The following is an 18,340-nucleotide window of genomic DNA, read 5'->3' as shown; positions in this document are numbered from 1 at the left end:
AGTAGATACAAAATTTTATGCATCATTGAAATCCTACACAATTGTTCTGAAATTGGATTCACTGTAACATATAGAAACATAGCTAGTAACACTCAAATCATTATACCTTGATCCTTATATATTCTTCATCATCAATTAAACAAATTTTTTTTAAAAATAACAGTAGATATAACCACTTAAACGTAATAGAATCACAATTCAATCGATAACAAGTCAAGATCACAAAGCCCATGCAAGGACTAAATTGATTTAGGGAAGGAACAAGGGTTCATCATGCAATTGGAGTAAAATCACGTTAAAACAAATATATTAACATAAATTAATCATGATTTTAAGAAGAAGAGGTTTGATCATGAAACATTCTTTGAAAACATTGATATTAAATCTGCAACTGAAAGGTTACTTTGAGATGAAGGATCACCATACCTTTGTATAGTTTAAAACCTATAAAAGATGATGATTCATCCATGGAATTACAAGATACAATTTGTTCTTGAGCTTCACTAATAAAGGTGGTTTCTAGGGAGAATTTTCTTGGAGGGAAAATTTCAATTTTGTGGAAAAGGATTTGGAATGGGTTCTTCACGTGTTTGTTCACTTATATAAATCCAAAAGTATATAAATAATCATATTGTAGAAATATTAGGTCTTGGGGTGAATTACCCGTTCACTGCTTAAATGAAACAGTAGCAGTGCACTAGCTATAGGCCACCATTGACGGACTCAATCGACAGGTCGTTGGTAAATCCAATGGAGGTCTTTTGGCTTCTGTAGATTGGTACTTGACACATTTTTTTTATACCTGTCTAATACAAGTTTCCATCAACGATACCTCACAAACAGGCTGTCGTTTAGTCTGTAAATTGACACTACCAAGGCAGTGTCTCAACCGGCCTTGGGTCCTTCTTGTGCGGCCTTTTGCAGGACCCTTAAAAATCGTATCCGGAATTTCCCAACGTAAACACAACACATAAAAATTTGTGGACATCCAACATAAGTTTCACCAAAAACAAATACGCGTAACTCATTCAAACAGGATAGGCCCCATCAAGACACAGATGTATATCTCAACGCTATGTTTTAAACGTCTTGGACATTTGACCTCAAAACTTCAGGAAACATCATATACTAAAATTTAAAATAATTATAACTCATTTTAAGACTTCATAATATAATACCATGAAGTATATAAAACACATAGATACATGAGACACATACGTGACTAATCGTCCAACGTTTTGGTCATCCCTTGACGTTCGACTTTCAAATTACCTCAAACATTACACACTGCCTCTAAACCATATTATAAGTTATTTTAGGACCTTAGGAACTTAAGACAGACATGTTAGGATCTAGACACCCTAAATCATATTGGGATCTTACATTCTGTTATCATTGAAACATTTTCCATGGCCTCATAGAATATCTTTGTGCAAAGAAATTCAAAATCACAAACCTCAAACCACCTAACCGTAGACTGACACCTCCTACCATAGAGTGCTTCTAAACATTGAAATAAATATAATCGAATGGAAGCTATTGTTGTAAGATAATTCTATCAATGGTAGGTGGTCATCCGAATTACCCGTTAAGTCAATAGGGCATGCTTTCAACATGTTTTCTAATGTTTTGGATTGTGTTTTACACTTGGTCATCCATTTGTGGGTGAAAGCGGTACTAAGTTTCAGTTGAGTATTTAGCCCATTTTGGAAAGGCCTCCAAAAGTGAACAGTGAAATGGGCACCTATATAAAAAATTATGGATAAATAAATCCCATGTAAACTCACAATCTCATTAAGGTATAACCTTGAATATTCATCCGTGAATAATTAGCTTTTAGGGGAATAAAGTGATCTGATTTTATTATCCTATTAACAATAACCTATATGGCATCATTTTTCCTACGTGTACGAGGCAAACCCACTACCAAATCCATGTTAACATCTTCCTACTTCTATGTAGTATTAGCTATATCTTGAGTTAACCATCCCTGCCTTTGATGTTAGGCCTTTACTTTTTTACAATTCAAACATTTGGCCACAAATTCCGTTATATCCTTCATAGACCCATTCCACCATAGACCTCTTGCAAATCACGATGCATTTTGGTAGCACCAAGATTAATTGAATATCAAAACCATGAGCCTCATCTAAAATTAGTCCCACTAGGTCATCCACATCCAGCACACATAATCTATCTTGGTACCTATGTATTCCATCCCCTCGGTAGAATGCTTTATTGAACTTACTAACAACCAATTCATGCAAATTTTTCAATAGATGATGAAGTTGTTGCTTCGATTGCACGTCCATCCCTAAAGATGATTCAGAATTCTTATGTACCATGGATCCTCTTTCTGGATAATCTTAACTAAACTCCCAATTGGCCCAATCTATGTACCCCTTTCACTAACGCTTTCTTGATGTTTGGAACACGGGCTCCACTATCCATTAACATTCGACTTACAGCATTCGCAACCACAATGGCTTTGTTGGGGTGGTAACGTACACTCATATAATAGTCCTTTAGAAGATCTAACCATATTCTTTGACGGAGATTTAACTCCTTGTGAGTTAACACATGTTGAAGTCTCTTATGAGCGGTGAAAACATCCACATGCTCCCTATATAGATGGTCTCCATATTTTCAAAGAAAGCACTACGGTCGCTCGTTCAAGATGATGAGTTGGATAGTTCTTCTCATTCACCTTGAGTAATCTAGAGGCATATGCTATCACCTTATCATGTTGTCTTAGAACAACAAAAAGCTACTCAAGAAGCGTCACAATACACAAAAACCCTTCTGTAACGTAAAAACCAGAGCGGGGGTAAGCTTATCTTTCAACATTTGGAACCCTTTTCACATAATTCTAACCACTCAAAATTAAATTTGTTTTGGGGTTAAGGTATTAAAAGGAAAAGCAATTGATACAAACCCATCAACAAATCTCAGATAATGCCAATCTAAACCCAAAAATCTTCGAATATCTATTGGAGACAAAGGTCTAGGCCAATTATTAACCACCTCCATTTTCTTCGGATCGACCTTTATGCCCTAAAATGAAACAATGTGACCAAGAAAAGGAACTGATCTCAACCAAAATTCACACTAACTATATTTAGCAAAGAGATTATATTCCTTACGGACATGCAATACCATCCTCAAGTTGCCATGTGCTCATCCTCACTCTTAGAATATACAATTATATTATCCATAACGACAATTACGAATGAATAAAGATAATTTTGAAACAACCTATTAATAAGGTCCATGAAAGTCATCGGGGCATTAGTTAGATCAAATGACATGACTAAGAACTAATAATTACTATTCCTAGTTTATAAAGTCATCTTAGAAATGTCAACTCCTATCACCCTAAGTTGGTGATACCCCAAGCTCAAATCAATTTTATAAAAGTAACATGCACCTTAGAGTTGATCAAACAAATCATCAATCCTAGGGAGAGTATGTTTATTCTTTATAGTGATCTTGTTGAATTTTCAGCGATAAATAAACATTCTTAGAAACCGATCTTTCTTTTATGACAAATAACTGGAGCGCCTCATGGATATTTATTGGTTTTATAAAACCCCTGTCTAGAAAATCCTTAAGATGAGACTTTAATTCTTAAAACTCAATCGGAGCCATCCTGTAAGGAGGAATTTATATGAGTTTAGTTTCTGGTATTAAGTATATGTTGAAATCTATTTTTCATTCGGGAGGAATTCCGAGAATATAATCAGGGAAGAATTTTGGAAAGTCCTTTACTTTTGGGACAAAATCTAAGGGAGAATACTAGGACCCAAGGTCCTTGACATTTACAATAATATAGATAAAACCGTTTGAAATCATCTTACAAGCTTTTAGAAATGAAATAATTTGATCTCTAGGAATTGAGATTCCTCCCTTCCATTCTAAAATGGGTTCAATAGGAAATTAGAATTTAAGTACCCATGTTCTACAATCAATTGAAGAAAAACAAGCATACAACCAATTCATCCCCAATATGACATCAAAGTTTAACATATCTAGTTCTTCCAAAAAAACCAACGTAACTCTATTATATAATATCATAGGATGATTCCTATAGATACTTTTAGCATCAACAGAGTAACCCACAAGGGTAAAGACCAAAAAAGATTCAACTAAGACATCATGGAGCACATCAAACTTTATAGCCACCGAAGGAGTTGCAAAAGACAAAGTTGCATCTGGATCTAGCAATGCATAAACATCAATTGAAATTAATTGCAACATACTTTTAAAACATCGGGACAATCCTTTTTATAACCCCTAGATATGAGAGCATAGAAATAGTTTATTTTAGTAGCATTAAAATTTATACCACTTGCTTGAGCTTGGTCACTCTACCTTCCTTGTGTCTTTGCCATGGGACAATCTTTAATATGTGGCTATTCTTCCTAAAACCAAAGCAATTACTCGAACCCATTAAACATTACCCAAGTGACTCTTTTAATATTTGGCACAATTAGGGCTCTCACTAGATATACAACTAATTTTTCCTCCTTCAGACATAGAGTGATACATCCTATACTTTTTTTCCTAAGGGATATTATAAGGAACTTTGTTTGATAATCTCTTCTTAAAACATTGGTTTGTCTTGGATTTCAAACTAAACCTTGGAAGTACCTCTATCACGGGTCCTTTCCCTCTTAAACTCTATTGTTCTGCTTGAGCCTACTATGCTCAACTTGTTGAGAAAGCACCATCAAACGAGATATGTCCATGTTATCATGAAGCATTGCAACCCGACATTCTTCCACTAGATCTTTGGGCATGCCCCTCACAAAATGACTCATTTTATCTCTAAGATTATACACCAAAAACAAGCATACTCTGACAACTTGATGAATTTCAAAGAGTATTCTTGCATATTATTACCTCATTGACGAAGGTTGATAAACTCTTCCACTTTTGCCCCTCTTTTCTCCCTTGGGGAGAACCTATAAGGAAATTCCCTCACAAAAACATCCCAACTTATGGGAAACGCTCTCAAAGTCGTATTGTATTTCAATTGAGTGTACCAAATTTGGTCTACATCTTTGAGTTGGTAAGTGGGGCGGCCTTCTCATTAGAACTCACCCCCATAGATTAAAGGATCTTATAAACCTCATCAAAAAAACATGAAGATCTTCATATAACTTAGACCCAAAGAATTTTGGAGGATTCATCCCTGTGAGGTCCCTCAAATGAGAATCCATGGTATTAGCATTTTGATTCACTCTTGGTGTAACTTCCCTGTTTGTTTTAGCCATCATAGGTTGAGCTTGAGAAGTAATGTATTGAGATTGAGTAGCCATGACTTGAGCTAAATTTATGAATGCTGCCTTTATTTCTCCATCCGACATAACCGGAGGTTCTACGAGATCTTTACGACCTAGAGAAACCTGTTCTTGAGGAGGATATTAAATGTCTTGTGGAGAAACTCCCATATTCAAAATCTCTTCTTGAACCCTTCTTGACGCTGCCCTTATAGTAGTCATCGCCTATAACTACTAGAAAAGTAACACAAAAAAAGGACACATAAAGTTTACACTCTTGAGGCACGACTTAAGAATACCAACGAAGTGAGAATTTCTGAAGCATCACAAGCCTCTTATTCATAAGATTATTCAATCTCATGATCTGATACAAATTTTGTTACCATTGGGGATCACCCTCCCGAGACTTATTCACCGTCTTCGTCCTCGAAGATGTCTTAGACAAGCGCTTAGCATACTTTATTTCATATCATAAGTAAAATAAAAATATGTCAAAATTAATAACCTTTGTTTGAAGTTCATCTTAATCACATATCAAAATAGAGTGTCAACATTGGTGTCATATAACCATCTAATCATCAAAATACAAGACCTGGGACTTACCCCTTACATCATTAAAAGTTTTTATAATATAATACAATCATAGTTCTCAAATTAAGAAAGATGGAACATAGTCTTTAATATCAAATAGCCAAGCTAGAGTCATGGGCTTTATCCAAGAAATTGAGGACTTGCCACCTACTTGGGAACGATCCAAGTCTTGTTTAAAAATGGACTTGAAGCACCTCAATGGAACAAAACTACATATTTGTAGAAATAGAAAAAATATGTGTTAGTTAAAAACACATGTAATAAGTATGGATATGTGCAAATAAATCATATGAATACATTAACAAAGGCACATTTTTGTAAACATGCCAATATCACTTTGAAAGTCTTCAATACAAATTTTAAGAAGATATTAAAGTCCATACATAAATAACAATAAGACATACTCATATTAATTTAATAGTCGCATCATAACAAAGACATAATAAGCATTTCATGTCTTAGAGTCCATTTCATCAATGGATCACAAGACCTTAATCATAACCCCAATCCAAATCCACCAGTGCAATGTTTATGTAAAACCCATAACCCCATATTAACCAAGTAAATTAGCAAAGAGATCATAAGCATTGCCTTTACCTCATATAACATCATAATAAGTGTAGTAAACATCATCCATAACAATTTAGATCAACATCATGTCTGTCAATTGAAACCAATATCATCTAAGACAAACATCATATACATATATATATGTCATTCATGTATGGAGAACCAAACTTAGAACTTCCTTCAAGGTCTACTGGTTCAATGTGTAGGTAAAATCCTTAGCCTTACCTCAGTAACACCCCTCAAGAAGTCCTGGTTATTGTTTATTTTTTTACCATCATTCATTCATTTTAACTTTGGATAACTTCACCACAACCGACAATAGGACATGTGAGCTAAACTTTAAGTCCGGTGTAAACCTCTCATACTGAAAAAAGGGCATCCTACTTTACAAGGTAGGACATCATGATCATCATATCTTCTAGATGAACTCCCAAGCTAGGTTTCTTATAGGGAAAATAGTTAAGGAACTAGGAGGTTGTTACTAGGAACAATCTTTATGCGAAGTTGCATTGTAGTTTCAATCTCATGAGAACATCTGGGGAAGCCTCCTCGTGAATCTATACCTCTCATTGTCAAGTTCACTCGATGTTAAGCTGAATTCCCTTTCGAAGTATCTTTATGCATTCTTAACTTTAGTTCATATCATAGGTCTTAGAAGTTTAAACTTTTATATAACATGTACAAATCTCAAAGGTTAAATGATGAAAACGTCCTTTCATTAAAACCAAAATCATCTGAGATCTTTACTTCATAACATAGTTATAAGATGTATATGAGACACCTCCAATTCCACATAGTGAAACGCCTATCATCATATCACAATTCATCACATTCATAACATGATCATACCTTCAAAACTTCATCATTCACACTTTTATTAAACTACATTACAAAAGATGAGCCAACAATAATATAATAACAATACTAATTCATGACATTGAATGTCCTAACAATGCCCTCCATACAATCCAGCAAAGACTCCATTCCAAATTCATTATAAATACCCATTAACTTATTATCCTAGTCATACAATAAACAATTATACAAGAACACCCTTAATGTCATTATCTCTATTAGAGAATTTACATAATCTAAATATTAGGTTAGGGTTTGGGAGAAACCCTTGAATACTTCAAGAAGTAGATGAAAACCCAACACTACATGACAATAGTCAATGCATGAATGAAATAACATGATTAACACAAGTCTAACATCGGATACATTCATCACTTCTAATAAATTCATAAGCAGGATCCAAGATTTAGTGAATTAAGGGGAGGAACATGGATCAAAGGAAATTTAAACTAAACAACATCAATTATCCAACAATATAAACTTAATTAGCCCTATGTTATCACAATTTGTCACAATTGACCCACAAATTTAAGATTTAGAATAAAACCCATTTGTAGAAAAAACCCTTGAACTTGGGTGGGTTTGAAAACATCATTCAATAGACCTGTTGGGGAAATAAATCAAAAGAGTTAAAGAATCCATAACTTTAAAAAGATTTCAGCCATAAATTAGAGTAGAAAATATAGAAGATTGGTCTTTTTCTTCAAGCTCCGTTGGTCTTCAATGGAGGTTGGGTAGATATTTTTTTAGAGTGATTTGGATTTAAATTTGGGTGGGTAAATGTGGTGTAAAACTAATTTAAATAATTATATAAACCTCCCCTAAAATACAGTAACGACCCACATGTATACCTTAAAAGTTGGGGCAACCCTTAGGTCGAAACAAGGCGTGTTTGAACATCTTTTATAACTACGAAGGAATAAGTCTCGTCCTTGCAAGACAACTTAACGAAACAACTTAAATATCTTTGGGACACACATCTTTACATTGAAGGGTAATTACATAACAAGTCTTTACAACTCTTAATAGAATCAAATAAAGCAACAAAGACTATGCCCTCGAATATATGACGATATACTTAGTCTTGATAGAGTCGATTCAAGTTTTCCTTGTAGACTTCCACTTTCTTCCAACTTATACTTATAAATATAAAAAAATATAGGTTTAGTTCAAATATTGTACTAAGTACGACATATGCAAAAACATTAATAAAGGGACAGTTTAGTAGAAATAAATTTTCATGTGAACTAAGTAAAACTTTCATTAAAATAGAAAAGAGAATGACACATAACTCATCATTTATCACATAGGAAAGGATATTCAAGAATTTAACAAAAAGAGGCACTTTATAGTGAATTCAAGAGAAATACAATGAACTCATATAACTTCATAGTGAACATATTTCCCTAGAAGTTTCCCCAAACAAAGTTATCAAAAAAGTCACGAAGGCAGATATGAGGGAACCTCCCATACAATTCCTTCAATACGCACCTAAGTGATCCTCAAGTCTACCCATTATAGGCTTAATTCGCGCGGGTAACAAGTCCACACTCCTATAACTAAACATTAGAGAAACATTGCTTGCATCTAGAACTTCACATAAGTACCCTTCCCCAAGTGGACTTGTAGGTTATACAAATTGCAACGTAAGAATAGGATCCCATACTACTACTCCCACTTTGTTCAGCTTATGGATTTCATGAGGTTAGGTACACTATATTTATCATTTATAACATATTTATACAAGGCATAGTCTTAACATTTTTTTATCATTATAAATTTAGCCATATAACTTAATTTGATTACATAATAACACAATCATACATTAAAAATAAAGACACACCAAGACTCCCTTTTAAAGTTTCTACTTGTACAAAAGACAAATAGTGTCGCATACCACCACTATGCTAAGTAGTATATAGGATACGTAAATCATTGTATTCTTTTGTGGGTTATATGCTTAATTAACATAAACCATGAGGATAAAGATGGAATCCCGATATTAACCCCTATCGGATAAGGGATCCCCGCTTGCCTTGGGTAGGGTCATTCTCTTAGCCTTTATATGAATTGTCATATAGCTAAACCTATGTGGGCGCATTGTTATGGGATAAGGATATTACATCTCAATAACTCATTCTTTACTAATGAGGGGTATTCATCTCAAGAGGTATATTGGGTACACCATACTACTCACAATGTGTACCCACTCTTTCTTTAAATCCTCTCGGTGCTAAGCATATTCCCTAATGGAGTCTTATACATTCATTACTATAGATTAAAGAATAACTTATTGGACACCACATTTCAACTACCGAAGGGTATCCATCGCTCAACCTATCTTAGAAAGCTCTTGGAAGGTACAGAGGTTTTTACTAAACACTTAATCTCAACTCACAAAAACACTCCACCCCAAGACTCCCCTTTTCATTCACATTATTTAACTTCATTTATTAATTAACAGTGTGAGTGTTTGTGTGTACATATTATCACACCATTAACCTAATCACTATTTTAACAACATTCACTTCTAAATATGTTTTCTTCTTCATTCATCATATTACAAACATTAACATGCTTCACATAAGAATATATTTCACTTAGAAATAAACTCTAATACACTTCACATAATAATCTTCATAAAGAACTTGAACAAGAACAACATCACTATCATCGTACTTCACATAATATTCATTCATGAACTCATTCACAATACATATGCAAATTCATATTCAATATACTTCAAATAAACACCTCCACTAAAGGTGGGACATACCATAAAGAACATTTCATAAATGAACTAGACAAGACAACTAACTACCATTAATCCAAGTTCACCACCTATTCACAATTTATCCAATAAATCTGTAACACCTTCAAAATCCAAGACGTGTTGTAAATCATAACATAGGTGTCACAAGGTCTAAGTACTTTTTTTAAATCTATATTAATTAATATAGGTCATTAGGGAAGTTTAAGAACAAAAACATCCTAGAACATCTACGACGTCCGGAAGTTGGTTCAAAGGGGTGTTAGCGTGACATAGCTGATTTGACATATTTTTACAAGTTAGAAATGTACGAAAATTGGTGGAAGGGTATCTAACATGTTTTTAAGTTTTTCCATGGTCTAAATTTCTAGGTATGAATGCCCAAGGCCAAGGAAGGACCCTTGCAATTTGAGGCAACAATTTCTGGCAGTGTGCATCAACGGGATATCAAATGGCCTGTGTTTTGATTGACGGGGAGTTGGTTCCTCCGTTGTCCCACACATAGGATACTTAGAGATTTTCGTTCACCGGCACAACCTCTAAAATTACCAATAATGTACAGGATACAGTCAGTGAGTTGAATGGTGGGGCGTTGGTGCCATCGTCGTCCAACACTTAGATAATTCATGGAAGCTCGTCAATGTCACAGTCTAAGAACTCATCGACTAAGTGGAGGACAAGAAGGGGTAGATCCGTAGACTCACAGACATCCCGTCGGCAGGTTTCCATCAGTTAGGGGGTGATTTTCTTGCACATTTTAGTGTAAATTCATTTAATAAATAATGTCTTTTAAGGGTCAGTTAGGGATAAAGGGGAGAATAATCAACTATCTTAACTCCCATATAAAGTCCCCAACCCCAATCAATCTAAATATAACTCACTAAATAAATTCTATTCATTCTCTCTCCTTATCTCTCTACTTCAACTCACCATTGAAGACTACCAAGGATAAGGGTTTGGGGGACGGAAAGGGACGAATTCACCATTAATTCATCATCAAACATTACAGTATGGAATCTAATTCACCTTTGAGACTCTTTCCTCAAAGGGTTCCTTCAAAATGGATTTTCAAAGTTCAATTTTCTTGTGGGTTTCATTCTGTTATGAGATTCAAGTTATGGATTGAGTTGTTGATGATTTATTAAGGTTATATTGAACATATTAACATGAATCTTACTTGATTATGGTAATTGTTGATGGTTTTGTCTAAATTGAAGAACATTATCCTCAATCCCTAACCCTAGGTTGTGATCTTGATCTAGATTGTATTGTGATCATTCAATTGACTTGGTTATTGATTAGATTAATATCCTATGGTGTAGTTATAATGAAATAAAGATCTACTATAGTCCTATCATGCTAGTTCTTGATATGTGATTTAGGTTATGAAATATATTTTTAAATTAGCCTATGTATCTTGTCTTAAGCTATGATCTAGTGTTGAATTGTGTTCTAGAGATGTAATTGGCCTTGTTATCTTATTGGTTATCATTGTGTGATGTTTTTACGCCCCTTATCAGGTTAAGTTATGTGTTGATGGGAAGACCTTGATGATGAACTATGAGAAAAATTTTGTAAGTCTTAAAATCTCTATCTTTACTTCCAATTGGGATTAATTGTGGTTAAGTCATGATGTTACATTGGAGAATGCCTTATACTAGGATGATAGGGTGGTATGATGTTGATTAAAATATCTTGACTATGTTGTGAGGTTTATTAAAAAGTATGTGATATAACAATGGTGAAAACTATCGATGTGTCTTGATATGCTATTAAATGTTAATGTGTTAACCTCACTAATATGAATTTGATGAAACGGCTTATACTCATACAATTATTATTAAGCTATTGATGATGATTATACAAAGGGTAGAACCTATGACCTAAACTAAACTATGATAGATAATTAAAGTCTTAAAGACATTTCAAAAATGGACTGTAGCTTAGCACCGAGCGAACTAGATCGAGAAGTGTCCCTTCCCACCTAGGGCAGGTAGGAGCAGTACATTGCTCTTGAGATTGGACACTATAATGCATGCTGCATTAAGAGGGTCCCAACTATATCTCCTAATTTTTGAACTATGTTTCCCCCATAGGAATACTAGCTATTGGATCCACGTAGTTTCCATGTTTCATTTTTGGTACTACCTTGGCAAGTAGTCTTCCTTCATTCGGTGTAGGGTTTAATGACAGCGGATCCACTAGCACATGTGGGCTATTTTGATTAAGGAAAGATGTTCGCAAAAGGTAAAATGAATTAAAGGATTTGATGTCTAACTTGGATAACCTAAGAGGTCTAGCATAGTCTAGGTAGGGGTATGGGACTCTACCTAAACATTGCACTAGTTAGCCTTTAGGGGAGTCGTATGAGGATGTTCTTGTATATGTTTATGTTATGATGATATATGATATATACAGGATGAACTTGGCACATTGTTGATACTATATGTTAATTAGTTCACTTATGACTATGCCTTGGGTTATAATGTTAACTTAAGATAAAATGTAAATCTTAACATTATGTTATGTGAAGTAGGACATTGGTTATGGTTTACTTGTTGAGTCTACTTTATTAAGTAAGGTTATGGGGATTTTTTTTGGTCATTGCACTTGTTGACTTGATAAGGATTCATTAGTAGTTGTCTTTCTTATTATGATATGATTGACTCTTATTCATTCTTGTGATGTTATTCCTTGATGATAGGGATGTTGTGAATCATGGATTCAAGTATGTTGGAATATGTATTACTTGTTGAGTTAATAAGCATGTTTGGTTGGTTGATATGACTTGCTTGGATTATCATAAGATTCTTAAAAGCTTTAAATTGCATATTTTGACAAAAATTCACTTTTTAGCATGTTTTTCTAGTATATGTGCATAACATCTCATACTTAGTAAATGTGGAGTACTAACCCCATTTTATTCCCTTTTTAAAAACATTTTAGGTAGTCTTTGAAAAATTTGGAATATGACATTGTTAAAGGCGTTGATTCTTTATTTTATCCAAGTAGGGTAGGTCCTCAACTTCCGAGGGCAATGACACTATCTAGATTACGGAGTTTTTATGAGCTTAAAGACACTTTCATTTCATTCCTTTTCAATTGAGTACTATACTTTTGTATGACCTATATGTTTTCTAGTCTCATTAATTTAACGGCTATGCCCATATTATGATAATCGTTTAGATGGTTTGAGATGAGACAATCTTTGATACTATTTCTCTATCTTATAGATATGTATGTGCAATAAAAGTAGAAGGCTATGTAAACTTCCTATATAAAGGGTCTATATATACTCGATACAACTATTTATTATGTTTATGTGGAGGTCTATGTGAACCTCCAAGTAGTTTTAATGAAATTTTCAAAAAATAATTCACATTTTTAAACTGTAAATGCATTGGCATGACAGTAAGAGAATAGTCTTAGTCTTTGCAAAGGACAACAACGCCGATTACGTCAAGGGGGTAAACCCTGATGTGACAAACTTGGTATCGGAGCATGAGGTTGAATATCGTTGAGTTATGTCTTTCTCTCAATACCACATCTATGTTGGTTTGTATTCATAATTTTGAAGCATGCCACACTTATGAGTAGGAACCGATCTGATGCTTAGGAATTACTCTCTTTCTTGGAAATCTTATATCGTGCCGATAGAGTATCTTATGTCGTACTTTTGTATCTTATACTATTTTTGTTATTATAGGAAGCATGAAAACTAGAAAGAATGCGGCTCGAAGACTTGAAGAACAAATTTTTAATGCAGGAGCTACTCCCCGTGGTGAGAAAGTCCCTCTATTTGAAGAAGATTCTAATGTGGAGTAAGCACTGGTTCATCCTCCTCCCTTGACGGATGAGAATATATGAACCACTCTTCTTTAAATGTCCCAACCTATTACCACTAAGCCACAAGATACCACGACTTAAGCCCAACCTATGACGGCTCAAGCAAACCGGGAGGTTGTCACATGTCCTCATCGACAAGTAAATACTATGGCTTATTTTCTAAGGGACTTCAAGCGAATGAACCATCCTACTTTACATGGGTCTAAGGTTGATGAAGACCCCCAACAATTCATCGCTGAAGACTCTAAGATACATTTGGCTGCGGGGTTGTCCACAAGTGAGAAGGCCGAGTTGGCCACATATCAACACAAGGAGGTGGATCAAGCTTAGTTTGTGCAATTGATGGATAATAGGCCATTGAGGGGTGGTTTTTTTGACTTTGGAGATCTTTAAGACGGCTTTTATAGATCGGTTCTTTCATAGGGAGATGAGGGAGGAAAAATAGGTGGAGTTCATCAACCTTCTCCAATGAGGGAGGAGTGTTCATGAATACTCTTTGGATTTCATTAAATTGACAAAATATGCTCCTTCTTTGTTCTCCAATCCGAGAGACCAAATGAACCGTTTTGTGATGGGTGTGTCAGAGGACTTACAAAAGGTGTGTTATACGGTATTGCTACATGACAACATAAAAAATTCCCGTCTTATGGTGCATGCAAGTAGGGTAGAGTAGGCAAAGGCTAAGAGAAAGAGTAGAGATGCTAAGAGAGCAAGATCATATGATGGAGGTTCCTCAAAGAATAGGCTTGAAATACAAGACAAGCCTAGAATTAAGAAGCTAGTTTCAAATCAAGTCCCTTCAAATTTTACAAAAGCGAGTGTTGATATGGTGTCTAAGACCAAATTCAAGAAGGGAAAAGGTACTAATTGACCAAATAAGAATCCAACTTATGGAAAGTGTGGTAAAAAGCACTATGGTGATTAATGGGACGACTAGTTGCTTTATTTATGGCAAGAGTGGTCACAAGATGAGATATTTTCCAAACATGTAGAGTCAAGACAAGGGTAGTGGTCAAGCCCAAGCAAGTGGTTCTAGTGATTCTCCAAAGACGGACCGCTTCTATGCTCTCCGCTCTAGGGGTGAGAGAGAGACTTCTCCCGACGTGGTGACCGGTATGTTGAAAGTCTTCTCTAGTGATGTATATGCCTTACTTAATTCTTCACTAATTTGTCATATCTTATCCCTCTAGTAGCAAAAAAGTTTGATATTTTATCTGATACGTTGCATGAACCTTTTATAGTGTCTATTCCACTGGGTGAGTCGGTTGTTGCAAATAGGTATATAGAGATTGTCCAATAATGTTGCCTAATAGATATTCTTTTTTTGATCTAGTAGAACTCAATACACTTTATCTTTATGTTAGATTGGGTATGGATTTGTTGCATTATTGTTTTACCTCTATTGATTGTAGGACAAGAGTGGTGAGGTTTAACTTCCAAAATGAACCCCTTGTTGAGTGCAAAGGTGGAAATTTATTCCTAGAGGTCGTATTATCTCTTGTCTAATATCATGCAAAATGATCTCAAAAGGTTGTGGATATCATATAGTATGTATCTGAGATATAGACAGCGATGCTCCTCCCATTGAGCGGTCCCCATAGAGATTGAGTTTTCAGAGTATTTCCTAATGACGTTCCCGGTGTTCCTCCCGAACGAGAAATTGACTTCGGCATTGATTTGCTGCTGGATACAAATGTAATATCAACTCCTCCATACCATATGCCTCCGGCCGAGTTGAAGAAGTTGAAGGCTCAACTAAAGGATTTACTACATAAGGGCTTCATAAGTCCTAGTATTTCTCCATGGGGTGCCCCTAGTATTAATCCATTAACATCCATTCATTATCAACAAACCAATTTCATAAAGGCATAATTTAGGAATAATCGGTTCGTAGAGTATTTTCATTATGAATTGTCAATTAAACACCAATACAATCATAATATTTCATTAGAAAACATTTGAAAACGTTTGATGAAAGAACTCATGCGATTGAGTAAAACCCTAGATATTTTAACTTGAAATCACCTTTCAATTGGCTCATTGAATGGAAAATTATATAAGGATTAAGACTAACATACCGATTACATAATAAATCTACTAAATACCTTCTAAAACTTGACGATTTTGACCATAGAGGTTTCTATAGACATATGCTTTGCAGGGGAAGGGAAGTTTGATTTGAGTGATGAAATCCAAATGACTGTTTTAGTGGTTTAATACTCTTAAAATACTTTAATACACTTAAAAAATCTTCAATAAACTAATTAATACTTGGGTATATTTACAAATTCAGCCTCTCAATGGGGAGTCTATCGACGCACCCTGGATGGGACCACGAGATGTATTGTCCAGTCGTGGTTAGAGAGGTGCATTGTGGGAACATGACCTACAGAGGACATTTATGAGGAGTTTTATTGATCTACCGATCGTGTTCCTCTATTGTAAGTCACCAAATTCTTGGGAACAATTTTGTTTCAAGGGGTCTTGAGGGTTTGTCTTAGGTCCTCTTCAAGGACCCTAAGCTTGTCCTTAGGGAGTTGTACTTTGCTGTTTAACAACCAAAACGCTCAACCATTGCTATAGATAACATAAAACAACCTCAAATCTCAAATCAAATCCACACATTCAGTAGTTACGCTCTAGTTTATGTTATTTTTTTAGGATCATTACAGGCGGTTCATTTATGGATCGTTTGGCGGAAGGATTCTATCGATTCTTTAGTTCTATGTATAGCTTCAATGGGTTCCTCTAGTATTAAACTAATCCTTCTATAGCATCTAAACATCATCATTCAAAAGAAAATCCTCGAGAGTTTCAATCATACGAATCAATTTGCTTACACTAACCACTTCTTTATAGCTCACATTAATCATTGAAACTACATGAATATCACTTTGTTTTTTGATCAATTTGACCATATTGAATGTGACCTTATCTTCTTTTACCCTGAAATCAACTCCCCGCTTTGAATAACCACTAGCTCTCTTTCGGTTGCTAAATAATGTCTACCCAAATTAACAGGAACTTCAAGATCAATCTCACGCTCAAGAATAACAAAATTTCTCGTAAAGATGAATTGTTCAACCTTCACAAATATGTCATAGAGTATTTGAGTGGTGTGTTTAATGACATCTCCATCATAGGAAACACTATCGTTGTGGTTTTTTGTTCACCCAGCCCAAGTTCTTTTTAAAGTTGTGTAAGGAATCAAATTTATACTTTCCAGAGAATCACATTAAGATTTATCAAATTTACTCATACCAATGGTCATGGGATAGTAAACGCCCCGTAATCTTTGTTATTTGTAACCATATCACTATCCAAATTGAAAGTACAATAATGAGAGACTATGATTGTTTTGAAATATATGTTTCTCTTCTTAGTAACTGGCTCCTTCGTGAACTGTGGATATCCCGGCATCTCTAATAATGCTTCCTCTAGAGTAAAATTTCTAGTAATTATGTTGAACACAAATAGAAATTTCCTCATCTCATCATCCTCATTTTTCTTGTTGAGACGTAGAGGAAATAGAGGAAACATTTGGGGAAGAGGTTGCCCTATCTTTGGAGCTGAGGTACCTTTTCTTTAGCTCTTTGCAATTCTTTGATGGAGCTTTTATTTGGACTTTTCTCCTTATCTTTGAGCGTATCACTTTTCGGTGCTTGAACAGGCTTCTGTAAATACTATTCTATCTTCTTTCGGTTCACCAACCTTCTATAGCAGTATTTTGTAACAAATCCATTTGGGACATCATGTTACTAATATTCTCATACCTCTTTTTCCCCTCTTCAAGTTTTTCTTTTGTTATCCTAAAATTTAAGGGGAAACTCGGTCCTCATGAATGTACAATGCTTGATTGTTCTTTGTCATTTCATAAATAAGGGAGGAGGCTACCTCAAAAGGTTCTAACAGTATCAATCCTCGGGCCAATTAGTAAACTACAATTTTAACACTGAGTATGAACTCTAGTAAAAAAATATTGAAGTATCATATCACCCCAAATCCCATGAGTAGGACATTGTAATAGGAACTTTAGAAATCTCAACCAAGTCACCTGAATTGGTTCCCCTTCTACTCTCTTGATGTTATGGATGTTGTCACACAATTTCACTATCTTTGAGGGTGGAAAGAACCTTACATAGAATGCCTAGGTAAGATCCTCCTATGATACAATAGTTCCCTCGATAGCCCTGGTAACAACTTGGTTTCTTCCCCTACTGAATAAAAATGAAAGGAAACAACCAGAGTCAAATTGAATCTATTGAAACATCATAAAATTAAAACGAATTACATATTTTTGCTGTCATGACCGAGGACCAACCCCAGACATAACTGCATCTTTATCCTTGAAGAGGACTTGTACGAGCCCTCAACATTCGTCAGAACATATGATAGGTAAAAAATGCAGAAAATTAAAAACATTTAC

This window comes from Solanum lycopersicum, chromosome 12 (genome assembly GCF_036512215.1).
Source record: "Solanum lycopersicum chromosome 12, SLM_r2.1".
NCBI classification, from domain to species: Eukaryota; Viridiplantae; Streptophyta; class Magnoliopsida; order Solanales; family Solanaceae; genus Solanum; species Solanum lycopersicum.
This window is presented reverse-complemented; position numbering follows the sequence as displayed.